The following is a 17,969-nucleotide window of genomic DNA, read 5'->3' as shown; positions in this document are numbered from 1 at the left end:
GGTAAGAGAAAGCGCGAAGCGCAGCGCCTTTATTGTCTTTTAAAGCTAACCTGTGTTTTCTTCTTCTCCTCACAGGCCGCTGTGGTGCTGCGAGTGGATGAGAGCGCGATGAAAAACGGGCCCCCGGAATCCATTAAGGTAAGTACAGCGCTGTGCAGTTCAATATTGAAAGCAAACCTGAATATGTCTCTTTTTCTTTGCAGATGTTGCTGTGGTGCTCCAGATGGAAGCGTGGCATAGCGCAATGGAATTCAGGTAAGACTGATGGAATTCAATGTCTCTCAGACTTCCGGCAAAAAGGAAGTCTTAAACTAGTACTCACAGGTGAGTGATGTTTCTTCTTCTCTCGGTTTCCACAGATTGCAGGCCAGTTGAGATGCTGAGTGCTGGATGGTGTTTTCTCCGGTAAGACAGAATAATCTTGTTCTTGCAGGATTACAGGAAGATGCTGAAGACGAGGAGCTGGACACAGTGAGAGTCACGCTGCGGGTTGCAGAATAACTCCAAGCGTGTTCTGCAGTCAGGGTGTGGTTTATATAGCCCAGGTAAAGTAGTACCAGGGAAAGTAGTACCAGGCCTGCCACACTCAAAACACTAGACCGCATGGCTTGGGTTCTTAGAACTAGACTGTGTGGGGGCTTCCATGTTTGATTTAAAGGCCCATGTACATACATGGGACCTAGTTTGTACAGCCCTTCCTTCCAACATATGAGCCTGGTGCCCAAGGCGCCGGGACTGGCTCCAGGAGCCCTTTTGCAGTGGTTTTAAGACCTTCAGGTTTCTGGTGGGAGCTTGCTTGTGGCACAACTTGTGCGCCCTCACAGTCGTCATGACAGTGTTTAGACATAGGAGATGCTAGGCAACCCCTCCAGCACTCTATAGGAAAATAGTTTGTGCTGGGTCTATGAATTTAAAAAGACTAGCAAAGTGAATTTAATTTTACATGCACTGGGAGAGAGGAGTCAGTCCCAGAGAAGGTATTTAAGCCTTGGGAAGTCTGAAAGACATCCCTGTGCCATTGCACTGACGGTGCTGTGTGACACACAAGAAAAAGATGATGCCTATGGGGTTTGTCTTAAAACTCCATATCCAAAGAACACAAAAGTAAAACACACATCAAAATACATGAGTGGGGAAAAAAGGCTCACAGTCTTTCCAGGTAAAAAAATGTAAGTCCTAGAAATTCAGCAAAGTTGCTGGGGGTCTCAAAAGGTAAGGGAAATTAGCACATTTCTGAGAATTCTCCATAACACTAACTTTATCCTATAAGTAGAGAGCAACATTGCAATATCATTTGCTTAGCCTGCAAGTGATAACGGGTATGGACTATGCCTGAGATTACTCGTCCATAGGCACCGGATATTCATACAGGAGAGTACTTTTCACACAATCTGCATCATTTCCAAGTATTCAGAGTTCCTTTGGGCATAGACCTTCACACATTATATATGGTAACTCGCTTCTATACAAAATAATTTTCACTGAGCACTTGTGTAATCCTACACAATGATATAAGGGTGGGGTATGTTGCAAACAATCTTGTAAGCACTGCAAAATAATTGTGTACATGCAGAGTCAGGACATTCTTAAAATGCACATATTTTGAGGCATTTAAATATGCCTTGCTTGCAAAGTATTGTGGGTCTGCAAATATCCCAGGGACTGTTTACTGCTACAATCCCTCACTTTTTATAGTGCTCTATCAACTATTATTGGAGGCAAGCGCACAGGGGCCGGTGAAGCGTATGGGTGGAAGCATCACTCTTAGCGGGTGATGAACAAAGCAGCAAATTTCAAATACCAAGTCCGACATTTCGACAGTACACTGAAGGAAATGTGTTGCGTGTTTGCTAAAGGATAGGAAATTGTAGTACCCATCTAGGCAGCAGCACCTTCTTTTTCTTTCTATGCTCAACTGCTGAGGGCTTTTCAATATAAACATGTGTTCTGTGTGTGCAGTCTCTAGCATCTCCCTGCATCTTATTTAACTGATCACAAAGAATTACAGAAGCGAGGTCCATAATTATAGAAGAAGGCATAAATCATTTGTATCTCTGATGAATTGATGCAAATAACTTAAAAGGCACATGTGTGTGATTTTCTTCAACAGGGCTAGATAATAAACCCAAGTAAGGCTCTTGTTTAATTTTATCTAGGCTGTGGTGCGGCAGGTTGGGCAAAACTATACACTTTATTATGTGCCCTGTCATTTCACTCCCTATGTTAGGGGTACAAGCAGAGCTCTAATCAAATTTTGCTCCCTACTTGAAGTCAAATGATTTTTCAGGGAGTAAAAAAAGTAATTCGCTTTGCCAATAGGAATACTTACTGCTTATTAAAAGATGTTCTTTCCCCATAAAATTCCTTTTGCGATCGGGCATTAATATTATTAGAGTTCCTTCCTTACTATGCCACTGCTCTACTGGTCACTAATTCGAAAAAATATCAGTAGAGCTTTGTGGGTTGAAGCAATGATGGGTTCATTGTTTCTCGTTTTTGTTAGGCACATTTTCCTTTTTTAGGGAGTAAACATGCATGGTGCATATGTCTCTTAGCTCTAAGGCTGGTGTTATCACTACCCACAAGAGAACGCAATGTGGATAGTAAGCAGAGGCACAGGGATTTTGGATCATCATATTCTACATACATTTGGCCCATGTGTTTGGAAAGAGTATTGTAAGATTTTTAAGGAATTGCAGTGGCTGGGAAGAGGAAATTCCTTTCCAAACTCTCTTCTGCGACGGTAGCTCACAAAGTGGCTTACCTCATTAGTCAGTTGCACACATGGACAATAATGTGCGCACAACAGCCAACCAGTTCCGCACATAGAGAAAAATAATTAGAGGCAGCATTTGTTGGGAGTGAGTTGTTGTTATGATTCGTGGGTGCTGGGGTCCACTGTTGTAATGCCAGACCTCTCAGGGTGAACCTAAGGACATGGGAACAATTGGGATCATAAACCACTGTGCTCCTACTTTACCCACCACCTCCCCTGCTGCAGACTGTCCTGACTAGTATCACCCCTGCTCACTGTGATAACACCTCGCTGGTGCAGGCTTCTCCAGTTCCTTCACTGGATTCAGTGGCCCAGGCCTGCTGTGGCGCACCTGGTGCCCTTGGGGTGAAAGTCTTTATGGGCGTTTGAGTATGCGGTCGATCTGCGCTCTAATAATGTTCTTGCAGCGCTTCTATACTCATAACAGCTGTTCCACATTTATTGCACGTGTTCAACTAGATAAAGCAAACGTCCAAAAGCATGTTGTGTATCACGCACTGAAACAAAGGTTCTGATTTGGCAAATGTCCCTTGCAGTAATGTCTCTCTGTTTTCCCTCTGTTCTCACCTCCACGTCTGGAGCTGCTGCCACGTTGCATCCGCTGGATCGCATTTGCCTGAGGACTCCTGGTGTATCCAGAATCGCATTTGCCTGAGGACTCCTGGTGTATCCAGAACGCGGAAAGTCTGTTTTCTCCTTCCTTCAGCTGCTGAGGAGAAGCCGTGCTGGAATCTGAAGAACCCTGCGGGAAGATGAAAAGGAGGATCCGAAGTGCTGTAGACTCTGGAGTTGCAGGTGTGTTTCTGGACACGCGAGCCAATGCAGAAGATCCGGTTCCACTACACGTGGATGCTGAGCCGGAGGCAAGCGTTACGCTGCCTGTGAGCAGCCGAGGAAAATGCTAAGTGCTGGGTGTGGCCCAGGGCGTGGCTTATATAGCCCTGGGCTGCACCCAGCACCACTAGACCACCAGGGATATTGCAGAGTTGCTTAGTCTGGGGCCATCTTGCTTCCTATCTTGTGGCCAGCCTCGGGAGCCATCTTGGAAGTGGCGCTCAGCCACATAAACAGCCTGAAGCCTCTTCTTGCGCCAGTCAGTGACTTTAAGGCCTCAGAACTTGCCTGTGGTGATCTGGGTTTTGGGGATCGTGACAGTCAACAACTATGAGTGGCAGTTGAACGAGGATTTTCTGGGAGAGATCTTCATCAGGTGGGGCCACCCTCAATTGGACCTGTTCACCACCCGGAGCAACAAGAGATGCCACCAGATTGCATCCTGGATGGGGCAAGGTAGGGGCTCTCTGGGGACCTGGTGCAGATTCAGTGGAACAACATAAGCGCATACGCTTAACCCCCACTCGTTGATTTGCAGGGTCATTGCAAGGTAAAGGAGTCACGGAGGCTTTGACTCATCTTGATAGCGCCGTTGTGGCCAGCCAGACCTTGTTTCTCAGAAGTCATCCGACCATTGGATCAGCCTCCGGTCCCCCTTCCAGTGGGTCCAGCCCCCCCCCCCCAACTATCCCAGCAGGGAGGCACAGTAGTTCACCCTGCTCTGTAGACGTTAGCCCTGGCAGTGTGGTTCCTGAACAGGTCACCTTGAAACATCTGCACTGGTCACAGGACAACTTGGCTATAATTCAGGGGCTGAGAAGCAGCTCCAGAAAGAGTCAGTACAGAAGCAAATGGACCAGGTTCTGTCACTGGGCCAAAGCAAACAATATGGATCCTCTGGCATGCTCACTGGGCGACATGTTATATTTCTCTGCGCATCTGGCTTATTCTGGGGTGCAGGTAGACACCTGTCGCACTTATGGCGGCCATAGGGGCCTACAACAACTCCGGAGGTAACATCATCTTCTACTCCTCCAATCCGGTGGTCAAAAAGCACTTGGCGGGCCTGACCAGATTGTATCCCCCCAGTCAAGCGACCTCATCCAGTCTGGGACCTTAACATTGTGCTGGGCGCCCTGGCCTTGTGAGCCCATGGCGTCAGTGGATATCAGGCTGGTTACTATAAAGACTGCTCTTCTGGCTGGCCTTACATCATCGTGCAGGATCAGTGTGATACAGATGCTGGGGGCTTCAGAGCCCTATACCCTATTTCACCGGGACAAGGTCGTGCTTAAGACAGAGCTGGCTTAAGCACCACCTTGTCCCTTGTGCTTAAGACGCACTCTTCATTTCTCCCTAAGGTCATGTCATCCTTTCACCTTAACGAGGAGATAGTACTTCCGACATTCTTTGTGGATCCAAAGGATGAGGCTCAGAAAGTATTGCACTGTCTGGATGTCTGACGTGCTCCAAGATTTTACCTGGACATTGCAAAGGGCTTCCGTAATTCGGATGCCTTGTTCATCTCTTTTGATAAAACATGACATTAAGCAATTATAACGCGTCAAAGGGGACTGATGAATGGCGCTGGTGCCCCCACGGTCTTCCAAATTTAATGGTTAAGACAAGTTTTTCTGGTGAAAAAGGTTGTTTCACGTCCATAGCGAGGGACGCCCATAAAGTATGGAGGAAAGGGGACTATGGACTTGGAGTACGTTAGTCACTGCGGTGAGTTACATATAATTCTTATCAAATAACTAGCAACTTAGAAGGATGCTTATGTCACAGCATTTGCATTGCAGCGTTTAGTCTATCTACTTTATTACGCTATTTTCATGAATTGTGAGTAATGCAAAATGCCTCAACTTTACTCTTTTTTTTAATTTATTTTTTTACCCAATGTTTAACTTGGGCACCATAGATTAAAGATGCATATTTTCTTTTTATGCTGGAAGAAAATCCCACTCTGGATGGAAATGGTATATCTTTTGTTGGATGATGTACCTATATCTGCATCCAGGATTTCAACAAGGATAGTTTTATTTTTTTTGGGATGCATATACAAATTCAATCTGAGTATTATGACAATCGGTGTGTTACATCGTTTTAAAATTATTCAGCATATATCACGTTCTGCTTTGTCAAAGATAAAATCCACTGCCAGTTTAGCCTATCCCCAATTCATGCAAATTGCTTGCATGACAGGTAGCAGTAGTCAGCCAAGGAAAAGACAAATCCTATATTGTTGACTGCATCAAAGTTGACCCGGGCTTTTTGCGACCCAGCACCCCAAATGTTGTTCTCTGTGTAGTTCTAAGAAAAATCACTTCACAACTCTTACAGTTCAGTCAAGTTCTTATTTCAGAATGAATGACAGCCAACGCGTGTCCTTCCTCAGCATTACAAATTAATTCCAACAGTTTTAATTCCAGAATTGTCACACACCAATATTGGTTATAAAATTAACATTGGTATGAATCATAGGTCAAAAAGACACAACAGTTTTATCCATAAACCACACACAATCCAAGTCCATACATTTCATATACAATAATGTAAATGTGCACGTTGTGTGATACATGATTGTTATTCCCAAAAATAACTAAGAAATATTTATTTCAACAATTACAAAATATATGGAAGAAAAGGAAAAAGAGGAAAAGATTTTAAAAAACACAAGATATATAAAAAAAGGCAAACAGAAAACAATAACAGTCCAATAATCAATTTTTCAAAAGTTGCATTCTTAGTACAGGGTTAAATTTGTTCCAGTGCTGATTATCCATTCAAACTTCAATCTTTTGACATTTTGCATTCCGTTATAGGATTACATGAATGCAACGGTGCGAAGAAGCAACCCGGATTCCCTCGGTCTCATGGCACATGCATCCAACACCATACCACACCTCCTAAAGTGCTCCCTTCATACTCTAAACCTCATATTCTTTAAACACCAATCTAGGTAAAGTAAACAAGCAAAAGGCACACCTTACGTGGACCGTACTCCTCTTAGTCAATCCAATTCCTCCAAAAAGATGTATGTTCACAGGGTGCTACTCTGTACTCTGGAACTTCCTAATATAGACACCACAACATTAAATGAAATGAACACAGTTTAGATATAAGAATTTCAAAATATGTTCTAATGATGTACAATTTCTCCAGCATGGGGTCTGGCATGGATTCACATGCTCATGAATATTCCCCGTCGTCAGGCTGGGAATCCTCGGTAAAGAAAAAACCAGTATCAGTTTTGTTTCTGATCTGTCTTTCGTAGTAGTAACCAATCACTGGTCTCTGCGTCATACTGACCACAGCCAATGACTGCCCTCTACCTAAGCACCGCCTCCGGCAGCCATCTTCAGATTTTTACCGCACGTTCATGTGTTGGGATCCTCGTGCTATTGCTCTCGAGCATTAGTGCTATTTTTTTTCACGTTTTTTCTCAAAAACTTTGTTTTTTCGGTCTAAAGAGCCTCAAGCTCCACCGACTCTCCATCCGATCAACGGGGACCCGTGTCGGATTCGTCTGCGCCCCTCAAGGGTGAAGATTTCGTCGAGCTACGCTTTTGGAGGACTCCAGAAGCTTCTCAGGCCCGGACATGGCCCAGGAGAAGGGAAGCTCGACGCCCGGAAAGCTGTTCAGGATCTGCCCTGGATGCCAGCTGCAGAACGTCTTTAAGGAGGACGAACACTCCTTTTGTCTCTACTGCTTACATGAGGACAAGACGCACGTGGAGAAGGACTGCGCGTTTTGCGGCAATATGTCGCAGCGGACCATGAAGGACCGCCATCAACGTCTCGCCAACTGGCTGGAAGGGAAGAGCCCGTCAGGCGAGAAGAAGAGGAAGAAATCCGAGCGGTCTTCTAAGACCTTTGAGGACGCCCCGGCGACGGGGGTCCAACACAAGGCCAAGCACCGCGAGTCCACTGGCTCCGGGAGCGCCGAACGGTCGGGCTCTACGGGCGCCAGGCAGGGCGCACCCTCCCCGGCACCTTCAGCCACGAGCCAACGCTCTGGGTCGGGTAAGAGAAAGGGCGAGCACCCGGCGAAGTTCCTGGAGAGGCCCCGGTCGAGCTCGAAGGCCCCATTGGAGGGAGAGCGAGGCAGTGTCCCCCCCTCAAGGATAAGGCGGTGAGCGCACCTAAGGTGGTGAAGGCCTTAATCCATCCGGCCAAGCCCTCTATCGATACTGTCGCGGCGGCCCTGGCTCAGCCTGTGGAGGCTACACCAGTGGTGGCGACCTCGGGGCTCAGAGTCTCCCTGCCACCTCGGAGGGAGTCCTCTTTTGTGCCCATCGATAGGACCCCCGTGAAATCCCCGGCGGGGAAGAAAAAGGGGGGGGCAGGGCGTCGTCGTAGATTCGGCCTCAGCCTCGGAGGAAGAGCTGATTGAGGTCTTAAGCCACGGCCTTGGCGTGGAAGAAGACCGGCCCGTCGGCCCCTGATCGCCCGTCGGATTCCCCTCTGCCAGCGCCGCAAGACAACTCGGCGGCCATTTTGTTGGCTATACAGTCCTTATGTTCAGAGATCAGGACGAGACTACCGTTGCCAACGGAGGAACCTCTCCCGTCGGGGGATCCTGAACCGGGACCTTCTGGTGTTCCCCCGCCCAAGAAAAGGAGGATTCACCCTCCACCTCCTTTTCAGCCGTCGCGCCCCGTCCAGCCCTCCTCCCCGTCCACCCGAGGGGATGATACGGGGACTGACACGGCAGCGACGGGTACGGACGAGGTATACGACGAGGATCTACCGTCGTCTCCTCCCACCAGGGCTTCTCCGCCCGACGAGATTGGATCGTTCCACTCCATGATCGCCAGGGCATCCAAGCTTTTCCAACTCTGCCCTGAGGAGAAGAAAAAGGAAGGATTCCTTTATCAACGGCGCGAGGCCAAGAGGAAGACTGTCCTCGCGGTGCCTCTACTGGACGACATTTGGGATGAGGGCCTCGCCCTCCTCAAGAACCCTTCCTCGACGCCAGCTAGAAGAGACCGGTACGAGAAGAAGTACCGGGTCCTGGACGCGGCCCCCCTGTGCCTCCGGGCGCAGCATACCCCGGACTCCGTCGTCTCCGCGGCGGCCAGGAAGAAAGCAGAGGGGGGTGCGGCCTCCACATCGACTTCCCCACCGGACGGCGAGGGAAAGAAATTGGACGCTATGGGACGCAGGGTCATCTCGTCTGCAGCGACGACGATTAAAGCGGCCAACGCCTTGGCTATCGTGGCCCGCTACGACAGGGAGCTATGGTACAAACTGGCTCCCCTGCTGGACTTCCTACCGGACGACAAGAGGGCGGATGCCCTGGAGATCCTACAGGAAGGTGAGGTGGCGTCGGACCACGCCATCACTATTGCGACGGACATCGCCGACACTGGGTTTCGCCAGTTGGGCAACGGCGTGTGCCTTAGGCGGCGTGGATGGCTCAAGGCTACGGACTTCCGTCAAGACGTACAGACCAGAGTCCTGGACATGCCGTTCGATGGGAACAACCTGTTTGGGAAAACAGTGGATGATTCCCTTCAGGCCATTAAAGCGGACACTGAGACGGCCCGAGCCCTTGGGGTTCTACAGCAACGACGGACGCCCTTTCGGAGCAGCGGAGGCAAGGGCGCCTCCAAAGGTTCCGGCTGTCAGAAAGCACCACAGTATTAACCGAAAAGGATACGGTACTCAAAAGGATACAGGTGGTAGGGTCTTCTGGATCCCTGTTCGAGCGTTTTGATAGTTGTGAAGTCAAGTTAAGACCTTCCAAATGATACAACTCTCTGACCGGTAAAACAGGCAGAGCGATGGATCACTGGAAAGGGCGTGGGTAAGGTATAGGAAGTCAGCCTAGAACAACATAAAGTATCATGAATAACTGCCCCAACCTGGATATGATGGAATAGAAAATGTCATGAATGCACACACTGACCTTGAGTCTAGGGCAGACAATCCAGCAGAGTCTCTTGAGGAATCCAAGGTAGAACAAACGACAAGGAAGGGAAGATTAGTAAGGGAGACTTATCCCGAACGGAACGAGGCTCACGCTAGATACCGGGTTGATGCACCACAGGATAGCGTCCAAAGTACTGTTCACTGTCACCTTCCAATTATCCTTGAAAAGCTTCCTTCCCACGTAGAGTAAAGTATAGAAATGAATCAATCCCCCTGTTAATATCACAGGTGCAGGAGTTGGAAATAACGATCCTTTTAAGGTATAAACAAAGTTCACGCGGTTCTGTGCAGCCGCAAAGAAAAGAGCGTGTGCGTGTGGATTTACACGCGATTAGGATTCACGCAGTCCAGGCCAGCAGCGCTTGAAGATAGCGTGCGCGTGTGAATTTACACGCGAGCAGGATTCGCGCAGTCCAGGCCAGCAGCGCTTGAAGATAGCGTGCGCGTGTGGATTTACACGCGAACAGGATTCACGCAGTCCAGACCAGCAGCGCTTGAAGATAGCGTGCGCGTGTGGATTTACACGCGAGCAGGATTCACGCAGTCCAGGCCAGCAGCGCTTGAAGATAGCGTGCGCGTGTGGATTTACACGCGAGCAGGATTCACGCAGTCCAGACCAGCAGCGCTTGAAGATAGCGTGCGCGTGTGGATTTACACGCGAACAGGATTCACGCAGTCCAGGCCAGCAGCGCTTGAAGATAGCGTACGCGTGTGGATTACACGCGACAGGATTCACGCAGACCAGGCCAACAGCGTTTGAAGATAGCGTGCGCGTGTGGATTTACACGCAACCAAACAGCTCCAGGAATCAGCGTGTGATGGAAAACACGCTATAGAAGGCCCAAAAAGTAGCTGTAGTAACCTGCAAGGAAGCAGACCGGAGGTTCAGCTACACAACGCCAAATGATTCGATCAGAAGCAGCGAGTGAAGTTTCCACGCTGCTTAAATACGTAATGCCGTAGTTCACGTGACGAAGCAGAATATACGTGAAGTTAGCGACGTGAAAAGTGCAAACGTCGTTTTCCCGGCAACGTATCGAACAACCGCCATTTGGAATAGAACGGTCTAGCTGTTCTACGCGTAGGAGGTGGGACCACGTCCAGCATGCATGACACCGGCGGCGGTTTCTCCACCTACCGTCAAGCGGCCCGCTCGTCGTCTCAGGAGGCCTACAGAGGACGAGGCAAGTCTGGCGGACCCCGCCGTCGTCGCCAAGGAGGTCAAGGCGGCAAAGCCTCGTCGAAACATGATTGAACCGGCCGTGGGGTCGGGCCCCCGCCGAAGCACCCCGGTGGGAGGCCGGCTGGCGAGCTTCGTCAGCGTGTGGGAGTCCATCTCCACCGACCGTTGGGTGCTGGACGCCTTAGCCCGGGGCCATGCGCTCGAGTTTCAAAGAAGGTGCCCGCGCGTCCCCCCCGTGGCCAGGAAAGAGCTTCACGTCCCTCAGCTTCTCCTGGATGTAAAGGGGATGCTCAGGAAGGGCGCCATCGAACTCGTCCCAAAGAGGCTTCGGGGCTCCGGAGTTTACTCGAGATACTTCCTCGTGAAGAAGAAGACGGGAGGATGGCGCCCCATCCTAGACCTGCGACGTCTGAACAAGTTCATCAAGGCGCAGAAGTTCCGGATGGTCACCCTCCAGCACGTCCTGGGTCAGCTGGAGGAAGGAGACTTCCTGTCGTCGTTGGATTTGGAGGATGCCTACTTCCATATTCCCATCCTAAAGGGGCACCGAAAATTCCTCAGGTTTGTGGTCCAAGGGCGTCACTACCAGTTCAAAGCCCTCCCCTTCGGACTACGGTCGGCACCCAGGGTATTCACCAAGTGCCTTGCACCGGTGGCAGCGCAGCTGCGCCGCGAGGGGATCCACGTCTACCCCTACCTGGACGACTGGCTCATCCGAGCCAAGACGAGGGAGCTCGCCGTGGAGCACACGGCAAGGACCGTCCAACTTCTCACGGACCTGGGATTCTCCGTGAACTACGCCAAGTCCCACCTGGTACCCGCTCAAAACGCACTGTTTCTGGGAGCGAAGCTCGACACAGTGTCCCTTCTGGCCTCCCCGTCGGAGGAAAGGACCGGGTCCATCCTGGGCAAGGTACAGCGGATGTTGGTTTCCGACGCGGCCAAGGTGAGGTCCATCAAGTCCCTCCTCGGAATGTCGTCTTCTTGCATCTACCTCATTCCCATGTGCAGGCTCCGGATGCGCCCGTTGCAGGAGTTCCTGGACGCGCGCTGGATCCAAACGACGGGCGGCTTCGAGGAGAGGATCACACTTGACGAGAGTTTCCATCGAGCGGTCCGGTGGTGGGGCAACCGCGCGCATCTGACGGCGGGCATGGACTCCCAGACCCCAGACCACCAGGAGACAGTGACCACGGATGCCTCCCTGGAAGGGTGGGGAGCGCACATCGAAAATCTGCATGCGAGAGGCCTTTGGCTCCCGACGGAGAAGTCCCTCCATATCAACGTCCTGGAGCTCCGTGCAGTGTTCTGGGCCCTCAGGTCCTTCCTTCCGTCCCTCAAGGGCAAGGTGGTGAGGATCTTCACCGACAACACCACCACCATGTTTTACATCAGGAAACAGGGCGGAACCAGGTCCCCAGCACTGTCCAAGGAGGCGCAGGACCTGTGGCATTGGGCCGTCGCCCAAAGGATGTTTCTGGTGCCGTTTCATCTGGCAGGGATAAAAAACACCATCGCCGACTCACTCAGCAGGGAGCTGCGCTCGTGCCACGAGTGGGAACTACGGCAGGATCTAGTGGATCGCCTCTTCCGACGGTGGGGCACACCCCAGATCGACCTGTTCGCGACGGCGACGAACTCCAAGTGCCAGAGGTTCGCCAGCAGGTTTCCCCAAGCGAGGAGCATGGGCGATGCTTTCTCGTTCCCCTGGGAGGGCCTGTTCCTCTACGCGTTCCCTCCTTTGCCACTGCTAATCCGGCTCGTCAACCAGCTCAAGAGGTCACGGTGCAGGATGAGCCTCGTCGCACCTGCGTGGCCGAGGCAGATATGGTTCCCGGACCTTCTGGACTTGTCAGCGTCCCCGCCAATCAAGCTGCCGGTGGACGCGGATCTACTCTCCAAGGAAGGAGGCGCCATCCTCCACCACGACCCGAAATCGCTGAACTTGCAGGCCTGGCTCCTGCAGCGCTAGAGTTTGGAGGATACGACATACCGGCCGACTGCAGAGGTTCTTGCAAAGGCGAGGGCGTCCTCGACTCTTAAATGCTACGGACACAAATGGAAGAGGTTCTCTGTCTGGTGCCACGCACAGAAGATTAACCCTCTACGGATTACGGCTCCCCAGGTACTGCCGTACCTGCTGACGCTGGCCAAAGCTGGACTGGCACATGCGTCCATCAAGATTCATCTTGCTGCGATCTCCCGATACACCAGAACCACGGGCCGGACATCCTTGCGGTCTCATCGTCTGGTGAAAGAGTTCATGAAGGGACTGTTCAGATCGTTCCCACCGGTGAAGGCTCCGGCCCCGGTGTGGGAGCTCAACGTGGTGCTGACCAAGCTCATGGGACCTCCGTTCGAGCCTCTGCACTCGGCCCCGTTGAAGTTTCTGTCGTGGAAAACAGCGTTTCTTGGGGCCATCACCTCCGCACGACGGGTGGGAGAGATCCAGGCCCTTTCCTGCAAGGCCCCGTACTTGACTTTTCAGGACACAAGGGTGGTGCTCAGGACGCACCCCTCCTTCATGCCCAAGGTACCGTCGGACTTCCATCTCAACGAACCCTTGGTGTTGCCTGTGTTCTTCCCGTCGCCTTCGTCGCCGGCTGAGAGGACTTTGCACTCGCTGGATGTGGCTAGAGCGCTGAAGTTCTACGTGGACCGCACAAAGTGTTTTCGGAAGACGTCACAACTCTTTGTGAACTTTGGACCTGTCAATCAGGGGAAGGCTCTCTCGAAGGCTTCTATTTCCAGATGGCTCTCCGGCTGTATCATGTACTGTCATCGGTTGGCAAACCGACCGCTGCCTGGCCGTCCGAGAGCCCATTCCACCAGAGCGATCGCAGCTACCACGGCGTTCCTTTCTGGTGTGCCCCTGCTGGACATATGCAGGGCTGCTACGTGGAGGTCGACGCACACCTTCACGAAATTCTACTGCGTCGATCGGGATTCCAGGGAGGAGTCCAGGGTCGGCCAAGCAGTGCTGCGCAACCTGTTCGCCTGAGGTGAGCCTGTTGAGGAGGTAAGATGCTTAATGTTGAGTTTGATGTACTGCTTAATGTTGAGCCTTTACCACCTCCAGTGGTTGTGCATGTGTGTACTGCTATGTATTCTTTATTCATGAGCATGTGAATCCATGCCAGACCCCATGCTGGAGAAGGAACAAGTTACTTACCTGTAACTGTTGTTCTCCAGCATGGGTCTGGCATGGATTCACATGCGAACCCTCCCGCCTACCCCTCTGCGGCTCTTCACTTGGTCATACTGCCACTTCACGTGCTTCCAAATCTGAAGATGGCTGCCGGAGGCGGTGCTTAGGTAGAGGGCAGTCATTGGCTGTGGTCAGTATGACGCAGAGACCAGTGATTGGTTACTACTACGAAAGACAGATCAGAAACGAAACTGATACTTACCTGTAAGTATCAGTTTCTTAAATGACAGTTAACGCTTGGATTCCTGAATAGGAACACGCATAGAGGCGCGCTCCTCTATATCTTGCCAAATTCCATGTTAACCTTTAATACAATTGGGGGTATTATGGCCTTAAAACAGAGAACTCGGCATCTTCAAATACAAAGAATATATTTATTTAGAGTTTTACTATAAACAGCAATACCTAGCGCTAGATGTATCTTTTTTCTTGCAAGCTGGGACTCACACGGATTGTTTTTCTCCACACACACACCAACACACATACACCAAAAAAAACGATTACAGCTGCAGCTTTATTTTCCTTGTTCTGATTGAAAGCCTATGATTTACCAGCATAAAAAGTAACACGCACTGAAATAAATCTGAAGAAACCCAGTGAGACTAAAATGATTTACAGCCCCAGTTTTTTGTCACATGGTATCGAGGTAAATGCACCAATTTGCTTCCTAATAATCCATACTTGGCCTCCTGCTGACAATGGCCATTATACACAATTCCCATTTACTTTTATTATTGAGATATATTTTTTTTATTTGTTTATTGGTTTTTTCAGTTACAACATCAATTTTGAATAACCCACCACCCCCCGCCCGTCCCAACTCCACTAGCCCTTCCCGCTCTGCCCCCTACCCCTGGGAAAAGATAGGTCGCTTAGAGAATATAGTTTGTAGGTTAAACTAGAAGTGCCAATTGATTCCCTCGACTTCTGATAGTGATCATGCAGAAAGGCGAGGACCAGTCCCCATTCGGTTTAGAACTTGGCACTGTCCCCTTGAAGTTAGTAGGTGAGTCACTCCAAAAACAAAGTGATTTTACTCCATTCTCGGCAGCCCTAACAACGAGGGTTCTGCCGTTCCAAGATGGCCGCCGCCGTATTTTTGGCTTATTCCAACACCCTCTGTGCATCACTCTGATTGGCCAACTTTGCCTGATAGCCAATTGTGGGGCACCTGTAAGCGAAAAGAGAAAGCTGGCCCCCGACGAAGGCAACCGAAAAAGGCTCCACCTGACTGAGCCTGCCCAAGCATTACCGAGCACCTACGGTCCTACTCCTCTGCGTTCTACCAACCTGCCTAAACAAGGTGTGCACACTTCTATCCCTCTGCCGTGTAACTGCCTTATCCCATAGCCCACGCTATCTGCTCTAGGCTCAGCCCCCCACCACAGCTGCTGCCTGCCCCTTAATTGCCTCCTACCACCTACCTGCGGCATCGCCGTTCCAAGACAGCCCACTTTGGTCTGCGCTCGTATCCTCACCAGCCTCAACTGGCACCCAGCCTCCTGTTAGATGCCCGGCCGGTCGCCGCATAACTTTGAGGTTACTAACATTTGCCCAAAGACTCCACGTTATGCAAGCCACGGCTCCTCGGATGCCTGCCCATATGTACAATTGTTGCCCGGCAATTATTATCCCTTCAGCGCTGTGGCCATTACTTTGAAAGCTGCACTGTGCTGTTGTCCTACATTGAATGCTGCACTATGGCCTTATCTTGAATGCTACACTGCGCTGTGGCCCTACTTTGAATTGCTGCACTGTGTTGTTGTCCTACTTTGAATTGCTGCACTGTGTTGTTGTCCTACTTTGAATTGCTGCACAGTGTTGTTATCCTACTATGAATGCTGCACTGTGGCTTTATATTGAATGCTACATTGTGCTGTTGCCGTATCCTGAATGCTACACTGTGCTGTTGCCCTACATTAGATAGTACATTATACTGGTGCCTTTACTCTAAATGCTGCATTATACTGGTCCCATCACCTTAAATGCTGCACTGTGCTTAAGTGCTGTTGCCTCTACCTAAGAGTTGCTTTACGCTGTTATTAATATTACTTATATTAGCTCCCCACTGCCCCTCAGGTACCAGTTCCCTAGAAAGTGACTCTCACCAAACACTAGTATGCGCATTACAGCTACCATCCAGACTGCCTGCATCGCATTACTCATACAGAGTTTTATACCCTACCTTATGAGACTTCATACACCGACCCTTGGGAATTTATCCACCATGGCACCCACCAATTTGTCCAACAACACCACAACCAAACAACTTTCAGATATGAATGACCTTAAACACCCAACACCATGTAATCCCTGCACAACGGAGGCTAGGAACACTCGTCTCAGAGCTAGACTAGCCAAAATATATGAGCCTCCCATCAGCTCACTACCTACCTCTACAGTAAAAAGGACACCTAAAACCTTGCCCAGCCCAATGCCTGCAAGCACTAATTTAGCATACAACTGCCCTCCTAAGACAAAAAACTGTATAGGCGGGACCGCTTCCCATCCGACAACCACAACTGCCATGAGCCTGCCTATTAAAGGAGCTCTAATAAACTCCAGATCTTTAGTAGCACACGCCACGGAAATTGCTGACCTGATCCAGAGTGACAACCTAGACTTCCTCGCCATCACCGAGACATGGCTACACACTGCAGCAGGCCCTATGCTTATGCTAGCAGTCCCTGACAGTTATACAATCTTGAGACAAGGGTCTAGAGGCAGAGGTATCACCATTATCTGCAAATGCAGCCTCTCTATGAGATTAGCCCCCCCCTGAACGACATTCAATCATGTGAAGTATTGTCAGTCAAAGTATCTCTGACTAACTCCGAAACCCTCAATATCCATCTGATATATTGCCCCCCGGGCCCAACGAGGACATTTGAGGAAGATATTAACACTATTCTATCTAGTAATCTTAAAAGCTCTACTTGGGGACCTCAACTTGGGGTTCAATGACCCCTCGGACCAGCCTGCCTTAGCAACGGCAAATATTCTATCAGAACTTTGCTTCACCCAGAGAAGCAAAATATCTACCCATAACAAAGGTAGAATACTAGATTGGGTGGCAGGCTACAACTGGCATGCCAACATCCTCTCCATCTCACTGCTAGCTTGGACCGACCACTACCTACTCTCATTCATGCTCTCTACCAACAGACCCCTGTCTACACCTGCCCCCAGGGCTCCACCTACACTAACTAGAAACAAAAAGAGTATCACAGTGGATGGGCTTATCCCTGCCTTACTCCCCAACCTTAACTCACTGCCCGACAGCACTGACTGTGAGAGGCTGGTCAGGGAGTATAATAAAATTCTGGCCTCCTCCTTGGACCAGACCGCCCCCCTCAAACTTAGACTAAGTAAGCTGAAAATCCATCTGAATAAATGGTTTACACCATTTAAAATAAACCTAAGACAACAAAAAAGAAACTGCGAGGCTGCATGGAAATTACTACCATCAGAAGCCAACAAACTCAAGCTTACCAAACTGTCATCCCTCTACAAAAAAGAAAGATCCCTAGCTAAACTAATATCCTACGACACTCGTATATCCCAAGCTAAGTCTGATATGAAGGAATTATTTGCCATTCTTAAAGAAATAGACTCCCATGGCAATACCAGACATCTGTACTAAAGATAAAAAATGGTGCTCAGACATCCAACATGCACTAGCCAACAAAATATCTAACTTACAAAATAAAATATCCCAAAAAAATGTTTCTTTAAAGGACCTACCACTACCTAAAATAACTGGGAACACTGACGAAGCTCAACCCTCCCAATTCAACTTTTCCAAAGTATCTACTTTTCCAAAGTATCTATCCTCGAGGTGGAAAGAATTATTCTGTCCCTCAAGCCTTCCAACTATCAGGGTGATCTCTGCCCAGCACAGCTTATCAAGGATGCGGCTCGAGACCTATCACCCTTCATAACCAAGCTTATCAATGTGTCCTTTGCCACCGACAACATCCCTACTAACCTCAAACAATCATGGGTACTCCCACTCTTGAAGAAACCGACCC

This window comes from Ambystoma mexicanum, chromosome 7q (assembly GCF_040938575.1).
Source record: "Ambystoma mexicanum isolate Mex_15411 chromosome 7q, UKY_AmexF1_1, whole genome shotgun sequence".
Lineage (NCBI taxonomy): Eukaryota > Metazoa > Chordata > Amphibia > Caudata > Ambystomatidae > Ambystoma > Ambystoma mexicanum.
This window is presented reverse-complemented; position numbering follows the sequence as displayed.